The sequence below is a fragment of the Camelina sativa genome, chromosome 16 (genome assembly GCF_000633955.1).
Source record: "Camelina sativa cultivar DH55 chromosome 16, Cs, whole genome shotgun sequence".
In the NCBI taxonomy this organism is placed as follows: Eukaryota; Viridiplantae; Streptophyta; class Magnoliopsida; order Brassicales; family Brassicaceae; genus Camelina; species Camelina sativa.
The window spans coordinates 10,797,884-10,812,306 of NC_025700.1; the positions used below are offsets into that span (position 1 = coordinate 10,797,884).

The 14,423-nt window shown below is 35.8% G+C and overlaps 1 pseudogene; it reads right to left on the minus strand.

Annotated features, from left to right (window-relative positions):
- On the minus strand, window positions 10,490-11,741 carry LOC104750323 (annotated as a pseudogene).

Genomic DNA, 14,423 nt, shown 5'->3' on the forward strand with positions numbered 1-14,423 from the left:
TTTTTCTGCATTGGTTGATAAAATATGCAGAAAGATGATGGTAGATGCAGCGACGAAGATGAAATTTAGTTACATTCCAGTTTCAGTGAAGCCTAAGAAACCAATATATATCTTCGATGATGATGATGTTTCGTGTTATCTAGAATGGAATCAAACTGAATTCAATGTAATGCATGTGGAGTTGGAAAAAGATGACGAACAAAATCATGGTTGTGAGCAAAATCGAGTTGGTGAAACTGGTGAAGTTGGTGAAATTGGTAACGTTGGTGAAGTTGGTGCAAGTAATGCGGAGGAGTTGATTTCATGTGCAAGGACTCGTATTGGTGATGGTATCATGACTCTTTATGCAGGTGAAACGTTTGAACATAATGAGCTGGTTCAAAACGATGACAATGTCGCAAGTGAAGAACAAGAAGACGTCATTGTTAACGATGATATGGTGCAAGTTACAAAGGTACATTTGGAATGGTAAGATGGTGTGAATCTGACAATAGGTCAAGAATTTGGAAGTAAGAAAGCAGTACAAGATTTAGTTGAAAAATGTGCACATAAGAACTGTTTTGAGTTTGTTATTGTGAAGTCGGATCCGAAGTTGTACGTGGTAAAATGCAGTGAATCAAAAAAGGGTTGCAAGTGGTCTTTACGAGTTGCGAAGCTTCAGAATTCAGATTGTTTCTCAGTTAGAACTTACAACAAAATTCATATGTGTTATCGTTCAACAACAAGTACAAGCAGAAACAAAAGGAAAGGCTCACAACGATTAGTAGCATCTGTTTTGCGTGAGGAATATCCATGTAAGCTTAAGACTCCAGTTCCTAAAGATCTCATCCCTTTGATTCAAACAAGAGTTGGTGTTAAAGTGTCATACTCCACTGCATGGAGAGGAAAAAAGCAAGCTGCTAGTGAGGTTCGTGGTAGTCTTGAGGAAAGTTACAAGATGTTGTATTCTTATATGCACATGTTAGAGGTAGTGAATCCAGAAACTGTCTCATGTGTGGAATTAAACGAAAAGAATAATTTTAAGTACTTATTCTTCGCGCTGGGAGCTTGCGTTGAAGGCTTCAAGGCTATGAGACAAGTGATCATTGTGGATGGAACCCACCTTAAGACTGCACAAGGTGGAGTGCTTATTGTTGCTACAGCTCAAGATCCTAATCATCATCATTATCCTATTGCTTTTGGTGTAGTCGATGGTGAAAATTACTTAAGTTGGAGTTGGTTTTTCAATAAGTTGAAATCAAGAGTACCAGACGCCCCTGAACTTGTGTTTGTTTCTGATAGAAATCAAAGCCTTATCAAGTCAGTAGCTGAGGTGTATCCATTGTCTCAACATGGTTATTGTATATATCATTTGGATCAAAATGTGAAAGCAGCATGCAGTAACGTCAACAAAGACACCGTTGGAAGAAAATTCATAGAATGTGCTAGGTCTTATACAGAAGGTACGTTCAAAACACTTTATCATGATTTTAGGATAAGGTATCCTGCTGCAGCGGTATATCTAGATTCACATGTTGAAGAAAAAAAATGGGCTAGATGTTATTTCCCAGGAGCAAGATACAATATAGACACCAGCAATTGTGTTGAATCTATTAATGGTGTTTTCAAAGACGCAAGGCAATACTCGCTCTTACCAATGATCGATGCTATTGTTGGGAAATTGGCTGAATGGTTTAACGAACATAGGAAGACTTCTGCATCAGTACCTCCATCGCAGATAATGGTGCCTCTTCTTGAGAAAATATTGCACCAGAGATGTGAAGAAGCGAAGTTGTTACCGATGTATGAACTAAATAGCTTCTTATTGGAATATAATGTCATTAGAGTTGATGGTAGCGGTTATTTGGTAGACCTAAAAAACAAAAGTTACTCTTGCAAGCAATTTGATATTGATAAATATCCATGTGTGCATGCAATAGCTGCTGTCAGCGAAGCATCTAAGAGTGTTGATAATGAGTGTGAACTACATGATTTATGCTCCAAATATTATCGGATGGAATAGTGGTCATTTGGCGTATTACCGGACAATATATCCAGTTCCCCATATGTCTCAGTGGATTGTACCGGAACACATACAACAACTGTTTGCCTTTCCTCCACCTTATGCCCTGAAAAAAGGAAGAACCAAAACAAAAAGGTTTAAATCGGTTGGAGAACATGGGAAAAGGAAGAAAAGATCTATGGGACGCATGTACGAGTACTTCCAGAGTGGTGGTAGTACTGTATAACTGTATGTTCTGTTTTTTGTTGTGAAACTCGTTTGTTCTGTTTTTGGTTATCAAACTCGTTTGTTCTGTTTTGGTACAATTGACTGTAACAGGAACAACTGTGGTACAACTATGTTATATCTAACTTTAAGCAATTTTTCCCCGTGGTACAACTAAGAACAACTAAGGTACAACTACATGATATTTAAATTTTAGCAATTTTTCCCCGTGGTACAACTACGAACAACTAAGGTACAACTATGTTTAAGTTTTGTTTTCTTAAATACTAAATTTAACTATATGATTTACAATTATGGTTGCTAATGAAATGAAAAAAACTAAACTTTTAACTTTATAACTTATGCAATTTAAAAAACTATTCCTAATACATTTGATGTTCCTACATATAGAGACAATATTCCTTATACTTTGATTGTTACTTTGTAAATTTTAACCAAGTAATTATGTCAAACATGAGAACAAGTTATTTGACACAAATTTTCAAATGAAATTGCATTAAATGTACTTTAATCACGTATTATCAAATGTACTACTGCAAACGATCCTTTTAAATTAAGGTACTACTGATAATTTGATAAAACAACAAAAGTACAACTATGTTCATGCATTTACAACTATAAGCTTGAGTACAATTACTTGATTTCATGACCATTATTTTATTAATTTATTGAACTTTTTGACCAATATTTTATTGACCAAGTAGAACTTTTTGCCTTTTTGCCTTTTTGCCTTTTGTTGACCAATGTACTTTAGTTACGTATTACTTGATTTTTTACATTTGTTGACCATTCATCATTATTTATTTTATTCATTTGTATTTAAGTTCTTTATTTTTTAATTTTATCGTTATTCTTCTTCTCCTCAATTGTACCTAAACTGTACCAGTTGTCCCAAGAATTTTTTACTCATATAGTTGTTCTTATTCATTATTTTATACTCAGTTGTACCTAACCTGTTCCAGTTGTCCCAATAGCTTAAGAAATACATTCATCAATCCGAAAATCCTGAGTCCATCAAACAACACCAACGAAAAACAAACAACACCAACAAAAAACAAAATGAAAACAACACCAACACTAACATCATTTTGCCTTCAATTGTTGACCTTTCTTCTTTTGCCTTGTATAAGGACTCTTAAGGTACTTTGAAGGTTCGCATACTCTCTTCCTCTTCTGCGAACGTGTCTTAACCATCTCAACATCTCTTTCTTCGCCTCCTACTGCTGCTGCTTCATCTTCACCACTCATCTCAACATCTCTTGATTCGCCTCCTATTGCTGTTTCTTCTTCACCACCCATCTCAACATCTACTGTTGTTGCTGCTTCTTCGCCTCCTATTGCTGCTGCTTCTTCACCTCCTACTGCTGCTGCTGCTTTTTCGCCTCCTTCTCCTTAGATCTCAGACAATTCAGGTTCCAAAATGCTATGAATTTCCTGTTGAATAAACAAACAAAATGCTAAGATTTCTAAATCTAAAACAAACTTTAGATCACTATGAGAAACAATTTATAGTTAAGGAGAAACACTTACCGTTGTAGATCCAAGGGGGTCATTTACATCTTCAATTGGGAAGCCTTTCATGTGACTATACCTCCATTTTTGTTTGCACATTCTTGGACAACCTGGTTCTGCTCCTACCACATCCACTCGAAACTTACTCTTCAAATCAGGAATGCACTCACACGCCAATATCTACAAGTTACATTAAACCATAAGATACAACAATTATCTACACAAAATGCTTCACAACAATTAAATTTTACCTCCAAAGGAGTTAAGAAACCCGGAAAACACCAAGTTGACTTCACACGCCCCTTAAAACTATCCATCAAACGGGAGATATTTGTAATACTTTCGTCAAATGTGTATCTCCCCCACGGAAACGTTTCACATGCATATAGATCATCCACAATTTGAAGCATAAAATCATCGATGTAGCCATACTTTTTTCTAGGTGAGATGATAGTGCTTAAGAACAAGAGCACCGCCATCTTTAACCGGTCTCCACATGCTTTCATTGAATGTAGCTTTCTTCTCACATCTTTGATTCTTACCACAATTTTTTTCGGCTTTTTATTTCCTTCTCCTTCTTCTTCTTCTTCTTCTTCTTCTTCTTCTTCTTCTTCTTCTTCTTCTCCAAAATTCCTTTTCACAAACTCATCACTCCCCAATTTCTTAAAGTTTGATGGATAGATACGACAATCTAATCCACAAATGAGGCCATGCTCCCTAAGCGAATATCGAACGGGAACGCCATTCACCACAAACCAACAGACTCTATCTTTCTCCATACAAACCATGCGAAGCAACAACAACCACATACACGTATACCTATGGTTCTCCTCCTTATGCATGTGCCAAATGTGCTTAAACTGCGAGTGTGAGCGAAACCAATCCTTCTCCGTTTCCGTAAGGATTTCCAAGTCTTTCATCGTTTTGTTCTCTTCAGACCTTGATGACAGCCTACACCACTTTGTATAATTTGTTTGCTTGAAGTAAAACTTCAGAGGTGGTATTGGTTGGGTCTCCTCTTCTGTATCCTGCAAAACAGAATTGTAATAAATAGTTGTACTAAAATGTCTAGTTGTACCAAACAAACTTATATGTACTAAAATGTCTAGTTGTACCAAACAAACTTATTTGTACCAAAACACAACTCATTCAATTTCTCAATTCCCGCTATATCTACAAACCTAAATCAAACCCGCTCCATGTACAAACAAAATCAAACTCTAGTATCTCAATTTCTCTAAATTTCACTCTAGTTACCTGTGGATGCGATGGAGGAGACCTCTGTTCCTCGGATTCTGTTTGGGATAGATCCTCATCATCTGGCGGCTGAGGAGGATCTAATGTTGGCGGAGGAGGAGAACCTTTAGTTTGTGGAGGAGGAGAACCTTCACTTGGCGGATGAGGAGAATTTTCAGTTCGCGGAGGAGGAGGATCTACTGCCAACGGAGGAGGAGGATCTACTGCCGACGGAGGAGGAGAAGCTTCAGTTTGCAGAGGAGGAGGAGTTATTGCTGGCGAGGGAGGAGCTATTGCTGGCGGAGGAGGAAAACTTGAAGTTCGCGGAGGAGGATCTTCAATTACGGGATTCTTCTTCTTCCTCTTCTTCGAATTTGTACCATTTCAAGTCTTAGGACCCATTGATATCACTAGATTAACAAAAAAAACACAAAATTTAAGAGATTTCGTTCGTTTGAGTTTGAACCCTAATTTTACAAACCCTAATTTTACAAAAGAAATAGACTTACCTTTACCAAAATTGAGGAAAACGACGAGAATTGATAAGATTTTGAGCAAATAGAGGAGATGCCCAAGAGATTTTGGAGGATATTGTTGAAGAACAGAGAATTTTGGTGAAGAGAGGGAGAGGGAGAGAGTCGGACAGTTAAAAATGGGGAAAGAGGATAAGCGAAGGAAACAAAAAAAGAGTTGAAAAATGTTTACCCGAATTTGTTTGGATAACCCGAATATTTGGGTGGGTAATCCGAATGTTGCTGGTTGGGTTGGTAAATATTGGAAATCGTTAAGGTTTTTTAGTATTTGACCAATTTTTTGATTAAAAGAAAAGAATAAACAAATTATTTATTATAACAAAGGTAAATTAGAAAAGAATTTGAGAGAGAAGGGCACGAGAGAATAAACTCCATTTTTGGGGCACATTTGTCAGAAAAATCATTAACATGAATGGAAAAATTGAATGGGTACAGCTAAAAATAATGAATCATATAATTAAATGTTTGGTTGTTTTAATTTAGATACTAGTTGCGGACCCATACATACGTGCGAAGTTATGTTTATAAACCATTTTTTTATATATATAGTCAAACTCATACTAATTGAGATTTTAGTTTGATTTATTAATGTTTGAAAATTTGAAATAATAATCGTTTCATCTGTATTTTAAAATTTGGAATGACATAACAGTTGGACTGGCAACAAACTTATCAAATAAATAATTGGTTAGATTCTATTAAATTTGTGAACTATCAAACTGGATATATATATATATATATATAATCGCTAATAACGATGAAAACCCGTTTGAGATAAATACAAATATTTAGGGGCGGACGTAACTCTCTTTTCGTTTTGTCATGTTCCATTATGTCCTACACTCGTTCTCAAATTTTCATTGCAGAACAGAAAGCATTTCCAATATGGGACAGCCCGGATATGGGAGAAATTTGTCTTTATGATTGAAATCGGGAGGGGAACAAACAAAAACATAAATTCTCAAACTCCCGTATGAAATAATCATAAATATAATTCATAGTATAATTATATATCATATGTTATAATAAAAATATTACAAAATTAATTGACTTCTTTATTCTTATTATTTTATATGTGGTTCACCTATATAGATTTTTTTGTTTTAATATATCCCTCCTATTAATCGTAAACATACTTTTCAAACTTACATTACTTTTGTAAAAAATTACATCAGAATGCCATTGGAAGGAAGACAAAATAATATATTTTCATTAAGGGTAAAAACGTCAATTATCCATATCTTATTCGAATAAATGCGCGGGTTACTGGGTCGGATCTTACATTTTCCCATTTTTTCCTTATCTTTAAAGCCTTTAAGATAATTTAGTTATGTCATTTGTTGCGAAAAATAGAAATGGTGTGGTGGTCAATTAGTATGTTTTTTTAAATTTGGTTCCCCATTTGTTTAGTCTTTCTAAATTAACAAGCTCAGCAGAATTTTTGTGTTTTACTTGGTTACCCCATTTGTTGGCCTATTTATTTTTTTTGTTTTATTTTTTTAACATCAAATCAATTGTATTAATCATAAAAGAATTACATGATACATAAAACCATTATTTTTTCCTTTATTTGTTTCTTTTTATTTAAAAGTAAGTTATTTATTTAAATACGAGATAAATCAAAATAATCATTATAATAGTTTATGATATTAAGATAAATTTTTATAAACATAGTGTCAAAGTTTGTTAAAATTATGAATATTTCAGTTTCCTAAATCTTGAATAAGTAATTTAATTGATTTAATCGTCTACATTAATGTTTATCTTGATTGTTCAATTGTAACGTTAAATTGTTGATATAAGAGAAGAGAACAATAGAACCTTGATGGAAGTCTAATGAATAATCGAAGATTAGCGGATTGTGATTTCTGAATTGTGAAACTGATGATGAAAGTTCTAACCGTAGCTTTGAGCCTCTAAGCCTCGATCTTGTGGGCGACTTGGGCACTTGGGCTTTGTTAACACACCAACAAAGACATAGATACAGAAAATTGAGCGAGGCAAAGTGAATTTCTAGAAAAAAATTAGTTTTTGATTGGAGAAAGAAAACCTAAAAACTGTATTATCCAATGAAAATATGAAAGGTTAAGTAGGAAGAAATCACTAACAGCTCTAAATCAGAATTAGGAGGAAGATACAATTTTTATCCATTGGGTATTCGAGTTATTTACCAGATTATGAGGTACATAGTTGTAGTTTCATAATTTTCGTTGAAATCAAAATAGAACAAAAGAAGCAACGATAGGTTGCAGAAAAAGGGAGAAGAAAGACAACTAAATTGTTTAGAGTTTATTAAATAGTTAGGGTAAAGTTAAAAGACAAAAAAATTGAATTTGGGCTGGACATGGTGAAAATGCACTTCTTGCACTCGGCCAGCGCCGGGCCTGGCTAGGATTAATCCTGATGAAGGTAAAATAGACATGATTACTGTAACGCCCGCGAACCAATTTCTGGAATTTTGGTTAGGGTGTCGATCGACACCACATGTGGTGTCGGTCGACACCGTTTGCTGACTGTTCGATTGGCTCAATTTTAATCGTCCGGTTTGCGTGGTTGGTTTAAGAGAAGCCCTAAACTCGAGTTTAAAAGGGGAACTCAACTTATTTCGTCCTTTTAGCCGTTTTTGGACAGAGAAGCAGATAGAAGAAGGAGAAAACATTTTTGAGAGAGATTTGTGAGATCCTTTGTTGTTCTTGAGAGATCTATTGCTGTGGAGTGAATATCTTGTGTTAGCAACGAAGGAGAAGGCTTCTAAGTGTTGGATTCGTCATTGTTGAGTGAGAATCTTCCTGCAAAAGAGTTGAGTGCTTGACCATGGCTGATCTAAGCCTGAGATCTCTGTTGTTTTTGCTGTTTCTTTGTGTTTGTGGTGTTTTGCTTGTGTGGGTTGGTTGTTTTCATGTTCCCATAGGTTCCTGAGAAGTTTGGAAGAGTTTGGGAGGGCTTGGAAGCGGTTTGGAACGGAGGTTCGTCGTTCAGCTTCGTGCAGATCGATTCTGCGAAGGTGGTGTCGATCGACACCATGTTGGTTGAGTGTTGGTCGACACCGACCTAGTGTCGGTCGACACCGACCTAGTGTCGGTCGACACTAGTGACGCGTTAGTGTCGGTCGACACCGACTTAGTGTCGGTCGACACTAGTGACGCGTTAGCGTCGGTCGACACCGACTTAGTGTCGGTCGACACCAGACTTGACCGAGTCTTGTTTTTCTGGTTTGTTGTGTTGTTTGTGTTTTGGTTGTTGGTTTATTAAATGCTCATGCATCTCAATTTGTGTTTGCAGTGCAGGTAAAGGCAAGTGTGAACGTGGAATCAAGGCGATGAGGAGGAGGATGATCTAGGTTCTCATTTGTGTGTTGTTGGTTATTTATGGATATGTGTTGGAACCTTGGTTAGAGTTATGATAGGTTGTTGGATATAATGGTTAGGAATGTTATTTTATTAAGAATATGTTGGTTTGGTATTGTTTGTACGTTTCCGCTGTGTAAGATGGTTATGGCTAGTTTAAATGATATTTTGTGGTTTGGGTTGATTTAATTAAGTAGTATGGGATGCTTAATTATATATATAGTATTTAAACAAAAAAAACAAGTCAGGTCGATTTCTCGAACATTAGAATTACTAATATAAAAAACATTGAGAGACATTGATTAATAGAAAACAAATATCTTTAATAACACCTGCTCTACAAAATCATTATACAAAATTGTGTTAGTTGTAACCATATTAAAGTGTTAAAACTCATACATAGTTTACTTAAATATTATAGTATAAATTAAGATTCAAACTAATATACATTATCTATCTAACATATATTATTAACATTCACCATCTCTCTTGTTTAAGCTGATTATGGACATGCACATGGCAATATGATGTTCATAAACTATCTTTGATAGTAGTAAATATATATTACGCTCATATATGTTGAGCCGGATCAGAATTTACAAGGATGAAGGCATGATCACTAAACTGGTTTTTTTTTTTTTTTTTGTCGGCAAACAATTCCATTCCATTATGTAATTAGAATACAAATTAAAGGAGTTTATCAGTTATACATAACATACATTTATAGAACCCAACCATAAGAGGACTTTTTTTTGTCTTGTTTCTTTAGCTAAGGTATCCGCCAAGCTATTTGCTGTCGTGGGTATTAACTTGAAACTATGGACACCATTCACCATTATAAAGATATCTTCTAGATGTCCCTGTATATCTATAGGACCTAGAGGTAAGTGTCTTCTCTGTGGAGTTGCAGATTCCAAGTACTTATAGAGGATTTGTGAATCACCACAATATGTGACATTTTGATAGGTGAGTTGTGTATTAATTTAAAATAAAAAGGTTTTGAATGATTATTCAGTGGAAGAAAGTGAGGAAGTGGACGAGGAAGAGGAAAAATAAAAAGTATAATGAAAAAGCGGACGGAAGTTATGTGGTAATTTAAAACAAAAATGTTGTCAATCATTATTCAGTGAAAAAAACGAGAAATCAGACAAGAAAGAAGAAGAATAAGAGTATAACAAAAAAGTAGACGGTGAAAGTAATGATGACAACTACCATGCAAAATTAATAATAAAAATGACGAGAAAGAATATGAAGAGTAAATGAAAAAAATACGAAGACATAAGTGGTGATGTCCAATTGAATATTGGTTCATGATTCTTTTGATCATATTTGATTATTATATACAATTGATTTTAATATTTTTAATTGTGTATTTAAAATAAAATTATTATCTTAATAGTAGCTAAAAGTTTTAGAAGATAATATTTCATAATATCAATTATATATAGTTTCATCTAACTATATAAAAAAAACGTTCAAAACCTAGTATAGTCTAAAAGACGATCGGTGAGCATGGTCTTTACCTTATCGAATATATATTAAATTATAGATAAGGTGAGTTTTGTATTATGACATGGACTAGTTTCCTCAGTGTATATTAAGTTTATTTGACAACAACACATTGCGTTATAGAATTATAGCTTCTGAATGATAAGAGGAGCACCAAATTGTGGGTGAATGGTCATGGCTTCGTAAGGTGCATGAACATAGGAAGGAGAAAGCTCGAAGGAGAATCTCTGTAGAATCAAAGCCATTGCCATCTTTGTCTCTAATAGAGCAAAATTCTGACCGATGCATATCCTTGGTCCCCACACAAAGGCAAAGAAGGAGACTTGGCATTTTGTTGCCTTTGAAAGACCGTGTTTGAACCTCTCGGGCTTGAACTCTGCTGCATCGTTGCCCCACAGTTCGGTGTCCCGTTGGACTAGCATAATACGTAGATTAATCTGAACCCCAGCTGGTAGTGTCAAGTCTCCTAGCTTCATCTCTTTGTCAGTAGCTCGCATCAGCTGAACAGACTGGAGGATATAGCCTTAATACTTTATATAATATCATTTTCATCAGCAAGGGATCAAATCATTCAGCAAAAAAATAACAACACACAAAAAAAGTACTGCTAGGTTCTTAAGTTGATTTTACATACAACTTTGAGCTGGTTAAGGCCTTCTGTATCTGGTTCTTTATCGCCGAAAAATTGCTTCACTTCTTCTCTTGCACGAACCTGCCAGTCTTGGTGTTGGCTTAACAGAACCATTGTCCAAACCAAAAGTAATGAAGTCGTCTCTTGCCCGGCGAAATAGAACATCTTGCACTCTTCTATCACTTCCTCAATGCTCAATCCATTTCCTTTTGCTTGACCCATATTTGACTCAAGAAGTATACCCAACAGATCCTCGTTTGGTGCTTCCCCTTCTTCTCTCCCCCCTTATCATTTTGTTAACGATCCCTCTCAGTATAACTTGGGTCTCTCTAGATGCTGCTTTCATCCTTCTATTAAGCTTTGTTGGGAGATAACTATGCAAATACAAAAAAAAAAAAATAGAGAATATGGATCATAATACCTAATAGATTGTAACACTAAAAGACCATGAGTCAAGCTCTAAAGGGATTATTCGAAAACCATACAAGTTGAGAATTTATCTTTCTTTACCTATATATGTCCTTCTTTGTAGCTTGTATAACGAGCTCAGCTAGTTCTGCCTGGAGCTCAAATATCCTATGTCCTTCTTTGTAGCTGCTACCAAAAGCAGTTCCAGAGATCACATCTGAAGTCATATTCACAAGCCAAGGCCAAACATCCACCTCGCATGGAAACCCTTTATTGGAAACTAACTTATCCCATTTGTCAACAACCTCACTGCAGCTCTGGTGAAACGGTGGTACCATATTCTATACATAAAAGCTTTCTTTGAAGTGAAAAGCTTGTTGCATGTAACTTGTTGACCATATAGATATGTATCTAATGAAGTTTTTATTTAAACTGAAAATTTTACCCAGAAATTTTTTTTTCTCATTTGCAAACTTCTACATGTGAACATGATTGGACACATGCTTAATAGTTAATACAAATTAGTAAGATTATAAAATCTGAGTCAAGGTTTCATAGTTATTACTTTTTAATATTTATACGTTCCATATATTTCTCTGAATAATAGTAACATAAAAAGGAAAAGTTGGCTAGTAACAATATATAATTTTTTAAGGGAATTTTGCCGAGATTACCATATTTGCTAACAAACTTTTTAATTCTACCACATTTTAAAACTTTTTTTCTCCCCTACCACAAATAAAGTTTCTTAAACACACTTAGTTTGTATAAAGAATAACTCTCTTTATTGAATGTTTAGAAAATCTCTCAAAACTAAACAACTCACAAACTCTCTTTGTGTTCAAAGTTGTTTGATACAACCCATCAAACGTATTTATAGAGAACTCAAATTAGCTTCCTATTCCTCTTTTGATAATGGAAAACTACTCTTTTCCTATTCTTAAATAGAACTTTTCCTTTTCTATTAACCCAACTTGGTTAAGGAAATCTTAGGCTGAATCTTCTAGAAGCTTACCCAACAATCACCCCCTTAAGCTTCGAGTCCTTCTTCGTGAGGTCTTGAACGCCGATCAAACTCCTTATCTTCTTGAACTGAATCCTTGCTAGGGATTTTGTTAGTATGTCTGCACACTAATCTTCTCATGGTACAAACTCCACTTCAATTTGCTCATTTTCAACACACTCTCGGAAGAAGTGATAACGCTTGTTGATGTGTTTTCTCCTTTCGTGGAAAACGGGATTCTGAGAGAGCTCTATGGCTGACTTGTTGTCAATGTATATGGTTGTCTTCTTACAATTCTTTCCCATAACTTCACTCACCAAGTCTTGTAGCCATATAGCTTGTTTATTTTGCTTCTGTTGCGGCCATGAACTCGGCTTTGCAGCTAGATAATGCAATTGTTCCCAGCTTTTGTGAGCACCATGTAATTGGTGTTTCTCCTAGATAGAACACATGGCCCGCCGTGCTCTTCCCATCATCAGGATCCGTGTTATGACTGCTGTCACTGTAGCCAACTATCGTTTGTGATCCTCCATGCTTGAATACTAGACCATACGATAGTGTTCCTTGAAAATATCTCAAAATTTGCTTCAATGCTGCCATATGTGACTCTCTCGGATCTTGCATGTATCTACTCACTACTCCAACTGAGAAAGCGAGATCTGGTCTTGTGTGTAGGAGATACCTTAAGCAGTCGATCCTTCGCCGATACATGGTAGCGTCTTCTACTGGTTCCCCATGTGTCTTAGACAGTTTTAATCCAAACTCCATTGGAATATGTGTGAGATTACATTGATCTAATCCTGCTTCCTTGAGAATCCTTTGTGCATATGCTTATTGTTTTAACTCGATGCCATCTTTTCCTTGATGTACTTCAATGCCAAGGTAGAAAGTGAGTAGTCCTAAGTTTGACATCTCGAACTTAGACGCCATACTAGCTTTGAACTCTTGAATCAATCCCAATGAGTTCCCCTGAGTATCTTCGTGAACCTCCTCATTGAGAATCCGTTCTTCATAGGCCTTGAGTCTCCCTATGATCTCTGCGAAGCTTGTTTTCTGTAAATCCAAAATTTGTTAAAGAGATGCTATAATCTGAATGAGCTTGTTCCTTGGTAGACTATTGATAAACTTCTTCACAAGTTTTGCTTCCTCAATTTTCTGTCCAAGAGAAGCCGCTTTTGATGCAATCTCCGATAGCTTGCTTGAAAAGCTATCTATTGTGTCAAAATCTTTCATCTTGATTCTCTCAAATTCATACATAAGATTCTGAAGCCTTGCTTCCTTGACACGATCGACACCATGATGACGAGATTGGATGGCATTCCATATCCCTTTAGGAGAGTCTTGTTCAGCGACTTGTAAGATAAGAGCCTCCGGGATAGCTTGAAACAATAATCCTCTCGCGATATTGTTTAGATCAGGATCCGCTGATCATGGTTCGATTGCTTCCCATACATGGTAGATCTTCAACAAGATTTTCATCCTCATTGACCACACCGTGTAGTTAGAGGGAGTTAGCATGGGGCATTGAATTTATGGTGGAGTAAACTCTTTCGGGCGTGCTGAGCTTTCGTCTGCCATAACTCGGGGACGACGGTTGTACGTTCGTATGATCTTTGTCTCGGGTTCTTCAGGGGTCACAGGTTCCAGGTTCGTGAATAACCTAACGCTCTGATACCAAATAAAGTTTCTTAAACACACTTTGTTTGTATAAAGAATAACTCTCTTTATTGAATGTTTAGAAAATCTCTCAAAACTAAACAACTCACAAACTCTCTTTGTGTTTCAATGTTGTTTGATACAACCCATCAAACGTATTTATAGGGAACTCAAATTAGCTTCCTATTCCTATTTTGATAATGGAAAACTACTCTTTTCCTATTCCTAAATAGAACTTTTCCTTTTCTCTTAACCCAACTTGGTTAAGGAAATCTTAGGCTGAATGTTCTAGAAGCTTACCCAACAATCACCCCCTCAATCTTCGAGTCCTTCTTCGTGAGGTCTTGAACGCCGATCAAAC